The following is a 6,000-nucleotide window of genomic DNA, read 5'->3' as shown; positions in this document are numbered from 1 at the left end:
GGATGCTGGACAGTCTGTCATGGATTCTGCTCCTGGATCTTAGTGGCTCACCCTCCTGACCCAAGCTCACAAGGTCATTGCCATGTCCAATCTCTACCTAAAAGCAGGAAGGAACGTACCTAACAGAAAAAGGCGACAGCCAGTTCATGCCGGCTCCTGCTGAGAGAAAGGCAGAGACCCCTCCCCTGTCACAAGGCCCTCAGCGGCTCATCCTTCTTCTCCGATGCCAGCAAGCCCAGAAGGAGCCTGCTCCTGGGGAAACTCACCCTGGCTAACTAGTGCTTTTCTGAATACAGACCAGCTCAAGCTCTGTAGTCCATCAAGGGTCACCTCTTTACTCCATGGTCAGTGGACCAGAACCCCCAAAACCTCACTGCCATCTTTGACTGTTCACTCTCACCCCAATATAAAATCTGTTGCTATATCTCATTTTTACCTTCACGATGTCTTCCATCTAGGCTAAGTCAAGTGAACAGGTGTTCATGAAGGGCCTACTATGTGCCAGACACTGTGCTAAGTGCTGTAGATGCAAAGAAAGGCAAAAACAGTCCTTGCCCTCCTGGTGCTCCACTGGAGGGGGGATGGGGTGCAGCCCTCACTGCCTTAAACCCGGATTAGTGGAAATCACCTTCTCATCACTTCTTCTGCCTTGAAGCTTTCCAGCTTACCCTCCATTCAGCTTCTAGAGTGACTTTGGTTTGATCATAGCATCCCTTACTGAAGAAATTCCACTGGTTTCCTCCTAGCACCAGGGTAAGACAGAAAGTTCTCTGATGCCTAAAGCCCTGGAAAACCTGGCCCAGCCAGTATCCTTGCACTTTACTCCCTTCCCACCCCCCATAATCACTTGGATGCTTACTGTAGCCATATGTGACACTCCACCCCCATCTCACTGCCTTTGAACTGGCTGTCCCCTCTGCCTGGAATGCTAACCTCCTCTGCTTGGCTTCCCAGACTGCCTTCAGGACTCAGCTCAACTTCTGCCTCTTACAGGAGACTTTTCCAGGCCCCTCCACTGCTGGTCCTTTCTGAGATGACAATGTGTGTGTGTGTGTGTGTGCGCGTGTGTGCGTGTGTGTGTGTGTGTGTGTGTGTGTGTGTGTGTACATATGTGTGGAAGAATGGACAGATAGACAGACAGACAGATAGACAGATAGATGGATAGATAGATGGATGAATGAATGTTCTACTGTCAACCAGTACAAAAATTCAGACCAATTAGGGGATCAGTAAATAAATGAAGGCATTTATTCAGGGTTGAGGAATTACATTTCAGGAAAATGCCTGTCTTTTCAGACAGAGACGTCCAGGAAAGGAGGGGAGAAAGGGGATTCTTATAGGGTTTAGTCTTGGGAAATAGTCATGTGTATAGTGGATACACAGAACAGCAGAACTGCCGGAAGAGAGTGTTCCAGAAGTGTCTTTGCTATTATCTCTGTCCAGGAACAGGGGTAGTTAGAACCTGCCGATGTATGTGGGGGTCTTCTTGGGGGCAGTCAGAAACTTCTGGTCAGAGCAGAGATTCCTAGGAGTTGACTTAAGCTTTTTTTTTTTTTTTAAACCTGTTTCCACGGCAGTAAGGAGTTCATTTAATCTGCAGGTGAGCAACCCTTTTGGGATCATGCCGACGGGAGAAAGAGATTCCTATCCTCTGGGAATGACGGCTAGAGCCATTTGATGAAGTAGGAATTGTTGGGAATATTCTTGTCCTCAGAAGCGCGGGGGGCACCAGGAAGGCTGGGAAGCTTGAGTGAGGACAAAGCAGGTCCTGTCCTCCCACTCGTAGTGGGATTCCAAAGGGCTCCCTGGAGGGGTTCTGTCCATGCGGGCACAGCTGGAGGCTCCCTCACCTGCAGCGATGAGCAAGGGTTCTGAACCCTTCAGGGTCCTGCTTTTAAGTTGGTAAAATAAGAGGCACGGGATGACAAAGGAAACCAGCTCTATGCGAAATACTTGAAAGCAAGTTCATGGGGCCCAAGCTAGGAACTCCAGGACCAGACGATGTCTTAAGTCCTACGATGCCAGGGGCTAAGCTAAAGCAGGAGGCGAGCCACCTGGGCTGGGAAGAGAAAGGGACCGGCCACATGGCGGCGCTGTGGGCGAACGACAAGGCCAGTTCCATGAGCATCTTCTCAGGCGCCTGGGGAGGAGGAGGAACGGGACGCCAGGATGTCTCCGGAGCCTGCGCAGTAGTTGGGGGCGGAGCTGGAGCTTTGGCGCCTGCGCAGTAGCCACTAGAGGCGCTGGGAGAGTCTCGCCATTTGGCAGTGTTCCTCAGGCTGAGGTCCTGAGCGATCGCGGGTCTCTGGACTGGTCCCCCAGTCAGTCTGTCGAGGGAGGGCCTGTTCTCTCCTGTGTGAAATGAGGGGTGGGAGCGAGTGACCTTCGAGAGACGCGGGGACCCCTTCTTGAGGCCTAGGGGCCCCCCCCGCAGAGATCTGGGGATGCCCCTCCGGATACCCAGGGACCCCCTCCTGAGGTCCCAAGGCCCCCCCCCCAGAGGCCTAGGGGGTCCCTTAGAGATCAGGGGATGCCCCTCCAGATACCCAGGAACCCCCTCTAGGGGCCTGGGGACCCTTCTAGATACCCAGGGACCCCCTCTTGAAGTCCCAAGGCTCCCCTCCAGAGGCCCAGGGGTCCTCAAGAGATCTCGGGACCCCTTTGGGTAGTCTGGGGCCCCTCTATATACTTAAGAACCCCTTTGGAGGCCTAAGGACCCTTCTAGATAACCAGGAACACCCTCTAGGGACCTTTCTAGATACCCAGGGCCCCCCTCCAGAGGCCCAGACTACCCCAGGTAGTCTGGGGTCCCTCTAGATATTTAAGAACTCCTTTGGAGGTCTAGGGACCCTTCTAAATACCCAGGGACCTCCTTGAGAAGTTTGGGGTATCTCTAGATACCCAGAAACCCCCTCTAGGGGCCTGGGGCCCCATAGATACCTGGGTACCCACCAGAGATTGAGTGACTCCTCCCTCCAGAAAAGTGTCCTTTGGGGGTAAAGTGACAAACCTTGGTAACCAGGACGTGGGGCCAGGAGCCCCTGAGACCCTCTGCCCACTGCCTCCTACACAGGGTCTTGAGGAGGAGACAGCCAGTGACATGGAGCTGTCCCAATCAGCCACATCTCCCACTGTCTGAGGGACTGGACAAGAGGAGGAAGCCCCCAAAGTCTCTTCCCGCTCCGAGATTCTTGGCTCTGCCTCTCACTTCCTGAGTGACTCTGAACAAAACTCTCACCCTCTCTGAGCCTGCTTTTCCTCCTCTCCAAGATGAAGGGGTTGGAGTCTATGGACAGAAGGTTCCTGCTCTAATGGTCTATGATGGCCCTACCTCTCCCCCTTCCACAGTAAGGCTTGGAGACAGCCAAGCCCACCTCTGACCTCCAGGTCCACCAGGATCAGGCAAAGAAGCTGCAGTTCCAGAAGCCAGAGGGGAGCACACAAGGAAGGAAGCCAGAGGGGACGTCCTAGTGGAACCTTTCTGGGAGACACTGAAAAACACCAAGGTAGCTGGAACCCTGGACCATCGGGTACAAACTAAATTCCTCAGGTTGGGGTCAAGCCAGGGTCAGGGAGGGAAGACCAGAAGGCAGAGTCAGGTTGTAATCCAAGAGACACCGAAGTACCAGGAAATCAGCATCAGGGAAATTGCTGGCACAAGGGCAGGTCTGCCTCTGATTCCCTTTCAAGTGGCTGTAGCCATAGCTGGCCCAGGCTAATCTGGGATAACTACACTTGCCTTTTGGTAACTGATAGCTTTCTCCCTCACCTCACAGGCACCACCCCAGACTTGTGCCTAGGAATTCATGTCTATGATCTCTGACTTGGTCTCTGCCTATTCTGACCCAGCCCTTAAATGGTTTTGTTCATTTCCCTTCCTTCATGGTCACAATTCAAACACACTTTAATGAAAATGCATTAGTAGACGCACAGTGAAAGTAGAAGCATTAATGGAATTTAACTTAGAAGTGGCCAGACAGGTAAGAGGAGAACAGCAAGAGGGGTGGTCATTAAATGGCTTTTAACAAACACACTTCATAGGAGTGGAGGATGAGTACAGAGAGAAGGCCATCAGATTAATCTCCTAGGAGTGCACTCATAACCTGTGAGAAGAGTTTCACGATGCCAGGTTGTGACAGATTCCAAGGCCTGAGACCCTGCCTGCTCTCTCCCCCTCCCACCTTTGCCCTAAAGGGTCTAATTTTTAAGACCAGAGGGGTTTTAGGTCTCTCCCCATTATTCCCCAACAATTACCAGTTTATCAAAGCCTGAGGGCACAGATAAGGGTGATGCTATGCAACTAATCCTGATTTTCTTCCAGGCCTATGGTGGGTCCTTATGACTCAATAGCCCCCACTTCTATGGCACTGGACTTCTTGCTTGTGTATCCTCCCTTCTGATTTCTCCCTTTGCTGCCTTCTCATTTAAGGTGCATCCCAGTTCTGTATGTCTGAGCCTACGGTGGGGCAGCTCAGGATCAGACAGGGTACCTTCGGCTGAGCTCCTGGCCAGTCTGGAGATCTCATGATTAGTCGGTGCAGTGACCGAGGTAAGCAGCTTTGGGTGTTGCTTCCATTTACATTAGTATCCACTTGTCCTCTCGTTCTTCTGCCCTCGTGGCTCTGCATTGGTGCATACACGTCTGCCCACAGTTTTCAGAATTCCTCATATTTGTTGTTACTTAACAGGGACAGACATCGGAGCTGGACCTCTGATTTCCCACAGATAAAGAATCTCTCTTTACCAATGCAGGTTGCCACCTTTTCTGAAATACAATTTTGGAGTTGGCTCAGAGTCACCCAGGTCTTCCTGACCTGCAGGAAGTAACTGTAAGTAACTTACAATACAGTAATGTTCTGTTACAGTTATAGATCACGATTCAGCCAGTCCCCAATCAATGGACATCAACTTTATTCCCAGTTCTTTGCTACCAGAGATTGCCACTAGGAATATTTGGGTGTATATAGGCCCTTTCTGTCTTTCATCTAGATGCTCATTAGTGCTGACACTGGAAATGAACAGTTCCATGACTTTTCTCACTTAAGCCTAAATTGCTTTCTAGAATATGTAGACCAATTCACAGCTCTATCTAAAATGTGTTAATGTGGCTGTCTTCCGCCAATTTTAAACCATTGGCCATTTCTCTTTATAATTTTTCTCAATCTCACTTCAGAATTGTTTTAATTTGCATTTCTCTAACTTTAGTGATTTGGAAAAGTTTTTCCTAAGATTTTTGATCTTCCTAAGATTTTTATGTTTTTGTTTTTGTAAGAGGGGGTCTATTGGGAGGGTTTCCCTTAATCAGTTTAACAAACATACCTCTTCTCCTGTGTTATATGGGCACATAAGCATACCTCTCCTTTCAAACAGTGTAGAGATGTCCATCTGCATCTTGTTAAAGGGAAAATTGACGACTCCTCATTAGATTTCAGACATGGCTAAGGCTGCCCTCCCTCCCTCCACCCCACTTGTCTGAGAAGCTGCCTCCCTGAAGCCACTCAGCCCTTTCTCCTCTTTCCCTCTTCAGAGGACAGACCTGAGTGCAGTCTAGTAGATCTGAGCTCTAAGTGGGGCAAAGCCTGTGACTTCTCAGACTCTTCCACCTCTTCCCAGAAACCATTTGTGTTGGCCGTGGGGCAGTAGCACACGAGCTTCTCCCCAGCTTTCTGACCCTGGTCAAATTGGAGACCTGAGAATAATGGTCTCCTCCAACCAAAGAGTTGACAGTCGCTGAAATGCTGAGTTCCTGCCACATGGGGCACGTTTGCGCACTCAGCTCAAGGAAGGAGTTCACAGACGATATCCTTGAACCCTAAATCGCTAGGTGGCGCAGTGGGTAGAGCATTGGCCCTGGCGTCAGGAGGACCTGAGTTCAAATCCAGCCTCAGACACTTGACATTTACTAGCTGTGTGACCCAGGGCAAGTCACTTAACCCCATTGCCTAGCCCCCCCCAAACAAAGAAAGGGGAGTTTATTTCCTAGGCAGTGTGATCTGATAA

At 50.5% G+C, this 6,000-nt stretch overlaps 2 long non-coding RNA genes across 2 annotated transcripts; one reads left to right on the top strand and one right to left on the bottom strand.

Moving 5' to 3' along the window:
- Positions 1-1,226: 1,226 nt before the first annotated feature.
- LOC114038788 lies at positions 1,227-3,789 on the bottom strand. The gene is made up of 2 exons (XR_003568594.1): positions 3,011-3,789; positions 1,227-2,352 (listed from the first exon to the last, which is right to left on the bottom strand). It is a non-coding gene; the product is annotated as an uncharacterized LOC114038788 (long non-coding RNA).
- LOC114038789 lies at positions 3,436-4,802 on the top strand. Its single transcript, XR_003568595.1, has 3 exons — positions 3,436-3,506; positions 4,430-4,549; positions 4,753-4,802. It is a non-coding gene; the product is annotated as an uncharacterized LOC114038789 (long non-coding RNA).
- Positions 4,803-6,000: the final 1,198 nt, after the last annotated feature.

Source organism: Vombatus ursinus, unplaced genomic scaffold (genome assembly GCF_900497805.2).
Source record: "Vombatus ursinus unplaced genomic scaffold, bare-nosed wombat genome assembly UNPS02011369.1, whole genome shotgun sequence".
In the NCBI taxonomy this organism is placed as follows: domain Eukaryota; kingdom Metazoa; phylum Chordata; class Mammalia; order Diprotodontia; family Vombatidae; genus Vombatus; species Vombatus ursinus.
Note: the sequence above shows the minus strand (reverse complement) of the source record. Positions and strands in the feature narration are given on the sequence as shown.